Source organism: Nycticebus coucang, chromosome 20, assembly GCF_027406575.1.
Source record: "Nycticebus coucang isolate mNycCou1 chromosome 20, mNycCou1.pri, whole genome shotgun sequence".
Classification (NCBI taxonomy): domain Eukaryota; kingdom Metazoa; phylum Chordata; class Mammalia; order Primates; family Lorisidae; genus Nycticebus; species Nycticebus coucang.
The window spans coordinates 22,543,700-22,552,101 of record NC_069799.1 but is presented as its reverse complement, the minus strand read 5'-3'; positions in this window follow the sequence as shown (position 1 = coordinate 22,552,101).

The window sequence follows — 8,402 nt, the reverse complement described above, 5'->3', positions numbered from 1 at the left end:
TTGCTACTGTAAAAACGCTTGCTTACCCCTCTCACCCCCTGGAAAAGTTTTGCCCTACAAAACCAGAGCCACCAAGAACTCTGGGCTGCTCTCAGAAACCCCTTGTTCGGAAACTGAGGCAGTCGCCAGCTGGCTGTTCAATAAAAGGACTCCTCCTTAAATTTGACTTGTCTGGTGGTGTGGTCTTTGAGAAAATCCTGGGCATAACATAATGATCATTTATTCGATACAAATATTTATCAAACACTTAAGAAGTGATAAGTTCTGTCCTAAATAATAAAGACACTGAGGAGAACCAGACAAACACCATTTTAAGGGTTCAGCCATTTTTGTCAGCCATTTTGTTCAAAACTGATGAGTCGATGTGAGTCGCCGGTTTTCCGCTTGAGTCATCGGCCTCCAATCAGAAACTGCCTTCTGGAGTGTGCCATATGGCAGGACAAGTGGCAGCCAATCCAAAAGCAGTCCCTTTGTTTAAAATGTACATGCCCACTTTGCTGTACTACACTATAAAATAACCCTGTGACAGAGCTCGGGGCTCTTGGCTTGGATCCGTTGTAACAGAGTCCCTGGGAGCCCAAGCTGGAGCTTGTAAAAAATGGCTCTTTTGCTTTTGCATCAGAATCAGCTCCCTGGTGGTCTTTGGGGACTTCGTGATCTAGGCATAACATCTGGTGGCTTGTCCGGGATCCCCCAAAACTCCCTGAGGACCCCCGACCAAAAGAGCTGATAAGTGGTAAGTGTTTTGTCTATCGTGTTCACTTTTGGGGATTGAATGTCTGTGAATGATTTGGTCAGCCTAAAGTCAAGGTGGATGCGCTGGAGGCAGCCTGCCAGGAGAGCCATGGAGACATCTCGGCCTCTTCTGAGGTGCAAAATTCAGTGTATGTTGTAGAGGTTATCCCACCAGACTGGGACGTGGACTCCCCAGGGCGTGGTTTGGAAGAAATGGTTCTGGTGCCTGGGCAGTTTCGTGGGTCGCTCAGACAGCATGGTCTGAGACTGTCAGATTACTTTCGGTTTTGTTTCCACAGACCGTCTGTCTGGTTTGTCCTTTTGTGTGCTGTGTGTTTCATTGTTGTCTTTGTGTGGTTGTGGTTGGTCCTGATGGGGCGACTCTGACTTTTACTGTAACATGGGACAGACTCAAACAACCCCCCTTGCCCTTTTCCTTGACCATTTCTCAGATGTCAAGTCCAGAGCGCAGGACTTAGGACTTATGGTGAAGAAAGCTAAACTTATTACTTTTTGCAGCAGCGAGTGGCCAACTTTCAACATCGGCTGGCCTCTTGAGGGAACCTTTCACCTTCCCATTATTTTCCAGGTTAAAGACATTGTTTACCGCCCACGGACTGGTCACCCCAAGCACGTTCCATACATTACCACCTGGATGGACTTGGTGGAGGATCCCCCTCCATGGCTAAAGGCTCTTTTGCCTCCAGCAGATGTCTGAAACAGTGTAGTGGTTCTTGCAGTGCGTGAGAAGCCCCTCACTGAGAAATCCACTAAATCCACCAAACCCAAACACTCTGATCCACTTTATCCTGTGTTACAGGACAGCACAGACCAAGATTTCTTTTGTCCTCCTCCGTATCATCCTCCTGCCCCTCCACAGGTTGACTCTCCATCTCCTGGAGAGGCGGCGGCCGGGGAGCCCGCTGCTGAAGTTGAAACTGCAGTCAGACCTGGTGCTGGGAGTCCTCTGTACACAAGGCAGTGGGCCCAGCGAGAGGCAAATGCTGACTCTATCATTCTTCCTCTGAGGGTTGCAAGCCCCCCAAATGCGCATGGGGCACAAGATCTTTATTATTGGCCCTTTGCCACAAGTGATTTGTATAACTGGAAAATGCAAAACCCTACATTCTCTGAAAAGCCTAGTGTCTTAGTTAATCTCTTAGATTCTGTTCTCTTTACTCATCAGCCTACCTGGGATGATTGTCAGCAGCTTTTATAGGTGCTCTTCATTACGGAAGAGAGAAAGAGAATTCTGTCAGAGGCTTGGAAATCGGTCATGGGTGCAAACAGAACTGTGACCACTAACCCTGCTGAGATTAATGCTGTTTTCCCCCTTACCCGCCCTGATTGGGATTTCCATACAGGGGATGGTCAGACGAGTCTCCAAGTCTACCGCCAGACTCTAATGAGGGGTCTCCAGAAAGCCCATAAGCCGACCAATTTTGCTAAGGTAGGGAACGTGCAGCAGGAAAAGAATGAGTCTCCTGCTGCCTTCCTAGAAAGGATCATGGAAGCATTCCATACTTATACTCCCACGGATCCTGAGGAAGACAGTAGCAAGGCTGCGGTTATCACGGCTTTTGTTAACCAATCTGCCCCTGATATACAAAAGAAACTTCAGAAAGTGTATAGGTTGGCTGAGAAAACTTTACAGGATTTGCTTGCAGTGGCTGAGAAGGTTTATAATAACAGAGAGACACCAGAGGGAAAACAGACCCACGCATGGACTAAACAAACTCAAGATCTGGCTAAAATCCTTCTGGCCATCACAGCTACCGAGCCAAAAGATTGGCAGGCTCGACTGAAGCGACTAACCGCTCAAGGTGAGGAGAAACCCTGGGAGGGGGGACACCAACGCTTACAGAGGGACCAGGGCGCCTACTGCAAGGCGATAGGGCACTGGGCCAGAGAATGTCCCAAGCGGAGAGCCAACAAATCCACCTCCTGTGGCAAAACTCAAATTTTGGAAATGGGGGAATTAAGTGATTAGAGAGATCAGGGTTCAGCACCCCTCCCTGAACCCAGGGTAACCCTCAAAGTGGAGGGGACACCAATTGTTTTCCTTGTGGACACTGGTGTCCAGAATTCAGTGCTTTTAAGAGATCAAGGTAAACTAGATACAAGAAAATCTTGGGTTCAAGGGGCAACTGGGATGAAGCAATACTCATGGACTATCCAAAGAACAGTAGACCTGGGCACAGGCCAGGTATCCCGTGCATTTATGAATATCCCAGACTACCCATACCCCTTACTTGGGAGAGATTTATTAACTAAAATCAGGGTTTAGATATCTTTCAGGCAGGATGGTGGCCCCCAGGTCACAGATGGGCAAGGGCGCTAATACAAGTTCTGAGTGTTCAGTTAGAGGATGAGTACGTGCTCCACCAAACACCGCATGGGGCCCCGGCTGACATAAATGACTGGCTCCACTCTTACCCATTGGCATGGGCAGAGACAGGAGGAATAGGATTAGCCTTTCATCGGCCTCCCGTTTTATTGGAACTTAAGCCTGGGGTAGAACCCATAAAAGTGAAGCAATATCCCATGGCCGCAGAGGCAAAGAAGGGCATAATTCCACATATTAGATGCCTCCTTCAGGCAGGTATTTTGATCCCTTGCCAGTTTGCTTGGAATACCCTCCTGTTGCCTGTTAAGAAACCCCTTACCGCCCAGGACAAGATTTACGGGAAGTAAATAAGTGGGTAATGGACATCCACCCCACAGTGCCTAACTCGTATACACTTCTCAGTGATTGTCACCAACTCAAAAGTGGTAGACAGTACTAGATCTAAAAGATGCCTTCGTCAGTTTGCCTCTTGCCCCACAAAGCCAGGCTCTATTTGCTTTTGAGTGGAGTGACCTAGAGGAAGGCCTCAGTGGACAACTGACATGGATCTGCCTACCGCAAGGCTTTAAGAATTCCCCAACCATCTGTGATGAGGCTCTACATGCAGACTTAGGTGAGGTCCGTAAATCTCACCCCAGCTTAACCCTTCTCCAGTACGTAGATGATATATTAATAGCAGCCGCCACAGAGCAAGATTGCCTGAAAGGGACACGAGACCTACTTGCTACCCTGGGAGACATGGGATACAGTGCATCAGTGAAGAAAGCCCAAATATGTCAGCAAACTGTGAATTATTTAGGGTATGTGCTTAAAGATGGCCAGAGATGGCTGAGTGAGGCCAGGAAGCACACAGTACTCAGAATTCCTGTTCCCACTACCCCCAGGCAAGTGCGGGAATTTCTGGGGACGGTGGGATTCTGTAGACTATGGGTGCCGAGATTTGCTGAAATGGCTAAGCCCCTTTATGAGGCCACCAAGGAGGGACAGCCTTTCCAATGGACAGCAGAAAGAGATCAGGCATTCAAAAACCTTAAGACTGCCTTGTTAACCTCCCCTGCGCAAAGCCTCCCTGATATCACCAAACCTTTCCATCTATATGTGGATGAGCATAAGGGAATTGCAAAGGGGGTATTAACCCAGACTCTGGGACCCTGGACCCGCCCAGTAGCATACTTGTCCAAAAGACTCAATACAGTAGCTTCGGGATGGCCCCCTTGTCTACGTATTATAGCAGTAACTGCCCTCCTAGTGAAAGATGCCAAAAAACTCACCTTGGGGTAGGAACTGCTAATAACAACCCCTCACACCATTGAGGGAGTTTTGAAGCAGCCCCCAGATCGATGGATGAGCAATGCACAACTGACTCATTACCAAGGTCTTCTTCTGAATCCACCGAGGATTCAGTTCTTTCCCTGTACAGCCCTGAATCCAGCCACTCTTCTGCCCAATCCCGATGCAGAGGTGCCGCTACATTACTGCCAAGATATACTGGTGCAGGTCCACAGCCTCCACCAAGATTTGACTGATCAGCCTTTGCCTGATGTCGACGAAACCTGGTTCACGGACGGCAGCAGCTTCATAAAAGATGGACACAGATATGCAGGGGTGGAGGTGGTTTCAGAAACTGAAACATTGTGGGCTGAGCCCCTTGTGAGTGGAACCTGTGCCCAACGAGCAGAACTTATAGCCCTTACCAAGGCCTTGGTACTGGGAGAAGGGAAGAAGGTCAACATCTATATGGACAGCCGTTATGCATTTGCCATAGCCCATATCCATCGGGCCATTTACTGAGAGAGAGGATTGATGATGGCAGAGGGAAAAGCGATAAAGAATAGGCAGGAAATACTGGACCTCCTGACAGCCATCTGGTTGCCTAAAAAGCTGGCCATCATTCACTGTCCAGGCCACCAGAAAGGAAATTCCCCAGTGGCCAGGGTTAATCGCCGAGCTGACAAAACATCCAAGGATGTGGCCCTTAGTATGGCCCAGGAGCTAGCTCTCCACTTGCCTGATCCAGGAGCACCAGTGTTACCTGAAAAACCCAAATATACCCCTGAGGACCTGGCTTGGCTCCACACCATACCTCAAGCCCATTACCCAGAAAAATATGATGGCTGGTGGCAAACCACAGATGGCAGGACTATCCTCCCAGCACAATTAGGAATGGAGATGCTCCAACGCATGCACCAGGCCACCCACATGGGCAACAGAAAATTAAAAGATCTGGTTCGCCATGCAAAAATTAAAATAGAGCACCTAGACACCAAGATAGACCAAATCATTGGGGCCTGTAAGGCCTGCCAGATCAGAAATGGCAGAACGGGTCCTTCTGCTCTGGGAACCCGAGAGCGGGGAGACAAGCCTAGTGCGTATTGGGAAATGGACTTCACAGAGGTCAAACCAGGTCAGTATGGATATAAGTATCTTTTAGTCTTCATTGATACTTTTTCTGGGTGGGCTGAGGCATTTCCAGTGAAGCACGAAGCCATCCAGGTAGTGGTGAAGAAACTGCTAGAAGACATCCTCCCCAGGTATATACTACCAGCCCTGATAGGATCAGACAATGGCCCTGCTTTCATGTCACAGGTAACGCAGGGAGTGGCTATGGCTCTGGGAACTACCTGGAAATTACATTGTTCTTACTGGCCCCAGATCTCAGGGCAGGTAGAAAGAATGAATAGAACTCTAAAAGAGACCTTAACCAAATTAACTCTTGTGTCTGGCGGAGACTGGGTGGCTCTCCTTCCTTTTGCCCTGTGTAGGGTCAGGAATTCCCCATATAAGCTCGGGCTAACTCCCTATGAGATACTTTATGGGAGACCACCTCCTATAATTCCCAACCCTCATATAGATTTAATAACTAAGGCAGATGATAAAAATTTCCTCCTTTCCCTTCAGTGTTACCAGCAGGTACAGAAAGAGTGTTGGTGTCACCTGCGGGATACTTATGAGGCTAGTCCCGTACCTGAGCCCCACAAGTTCCAGCCTGGTGATTGGGTCTACTTAAAGAAGCATGGCTGAGAGACTTTGGAATCCCGGTGGAATGGCCCATATGTTGTGATCCTGGCGACACCCAACACTCTCAAAGTAGACGGCATTGCCTCCTGGGTACACTACACCCATGTAAGACTTGCAGACCAGTTCGCCATTCAAGAAGACTTCATTGCACAATGGAGAATCCAGCAGGCCGAAGACAACCCTTTAATACTCAAACTAACACGGTCCCCACCTACTCGCTGCTGATATTGTTTGTATGTACCCCTTTGAGTGCATTCCCTTACCCTAATCCTCATCAGCCATATAATGTCACCTGGTATGTCTATGGGGGAACTGTGCGTGGGATGTTCGGGGGCACCTTCATCCGGTCTGCTAACTGGTTGCTGTTAAATTCTACTTGGGGTATCCATACTAAGAACATCTGGTACCCAGATTTATATATAGATCTAGACCAAGTAGTGGGTCTCACACAGAGCCCCTGGAGCCCCTGACACAGCTTATATTATGTGTGCCCAGGTCACAAAACAGATAAGTACGGGGGGAAAAGATTATTTTTTCTGTCAACATTGGAGCTGTGTATCCACAGGTTAAATCTGGTGGACACCACCAAACACCCCAGATTTAATTGAGGTAAAAATAAGTCCTGATCCTTGGTCTCATACAACTGGCAGAGACAATTGCCACCGTAAAGAGCTCCTTGGGGAAGTGAGACTCTTTGACCCAGTGCACATTCAGTTCACTGGCTTGGGGAAAAATCGTTTCATCACTTGGGAATTTGAAAAAATATGGGGACTCCATCTTACAGCTCTGCCCGATGGGGTTCAGACTTTGCCATACACAACAAGGGGGGATTTATTAAGATAAAAGTAGAATACAGCCCAGTTCCTGATAAACCCACCCGAGTTGGGCCAAATAGTATCCTCCCTGACCCAGCAATTGCCCAAATATTCTCCAGATCAATAACTCATGCACCTGTGATGTCCCCATCACCATTCAATTCCAGTAAGAGTCAATTTGCATATCTGGACTCCACATGGGAACTGCTCACCAGTACATATCAAGTACTGAATTTAACCCGGCCAGATCTAACTGCAGCCTGCTGGCTCTGTCTTAGTGTAAAACCCCCTTATTATGAAGCTGTTGACATCCTAGGGCAATACACTTCTGCAGAACCTGCAGCCCCTGCTGATGGCATCAAAGTCACCCTAGACTCACTGCTCAGACAGTGGTGTGAAAGGGCTTGTGTGTTGGAAAGGTGCCCACATCTCACCACCATCTATGTAATGCCACTGTCCCATGGAATGGAAACAGGTATCTGACACCCTCGAGCGATACCTGGTGGGTTTGCTTAACAGGTTTGGCTCCATGCATACATGTGGGGATTCTAAACCAGAATAATGATTATTGTATTCTAGTTCAGCTCATACCAACAATAATCTATCATGAAGAAAGTACAATACTGCAGAGATTTTCAGGCACCTTGAGCCCAGTCCCATGCAGAAAGTGGAAAGTAATTATGGCTCTCACTATTGAGACCTTATTAGGACTAGGAATAGCTGGGGCCGGGACTGGAGTGTCTGCCCTAGTCCTCCAGGATAAGAACTATGGTGCCCTTCAGGATGCAATTGATCTGAATAGTCAGTAATTAGAAAAATCTAATTACTCTCCTCCAAAACTCCTTAACCTCCCTTTCCAAAGTAGTCTTACAGAACCTGAGGGGATTGGACTTGCTGTTCCTCCAGCAAGGTGGGCTGTGTGCCACCCTAGAAGAGGAATGTTGTTTCTATGCTGATCATTCAGGGGTCGTAAAATAATTTATGGCTCTTGTCCGAGAAAGCCTGCACCAGCACAAGATAGACAAAGAAAATAGTCAGAGCTGGTATGAGTCCTTGTTCAATTGGTCCCCCTGGTTAACAGCACTAACATCAGCATTAGCTGGGCCTCTGGTGATATTACTGTTGCTCCTAACCATAGGCCCCTGTATTATCAACAGGTTCATAACATTTGTGAGAGAACGTGTAGGTGCAGTACAATTGTTATTTCTCAAAGGCCAATATCAGCCCTTAGCAGAACAAGAAATGATGGAGACGCAGATGTTGGGGTAGGGCCCATGATTGGGCCCTTCAATTTATGAGTAGAGGGGGGAATAAGAGAACCAGACTAATGCCATTTTGAGTGTTCAGCCATTTTTGTCAGCCATTTTGTTCAAAACCGATGAGTCACTGTTAGTCCCCAGTTTTCCAGCTTGAGTCATCGGCCTCCAACCAGAAACTGCCTTCTGGAGTGGGCCATATGGCAGGACCAGTGGCAGCCAATCCAGAAG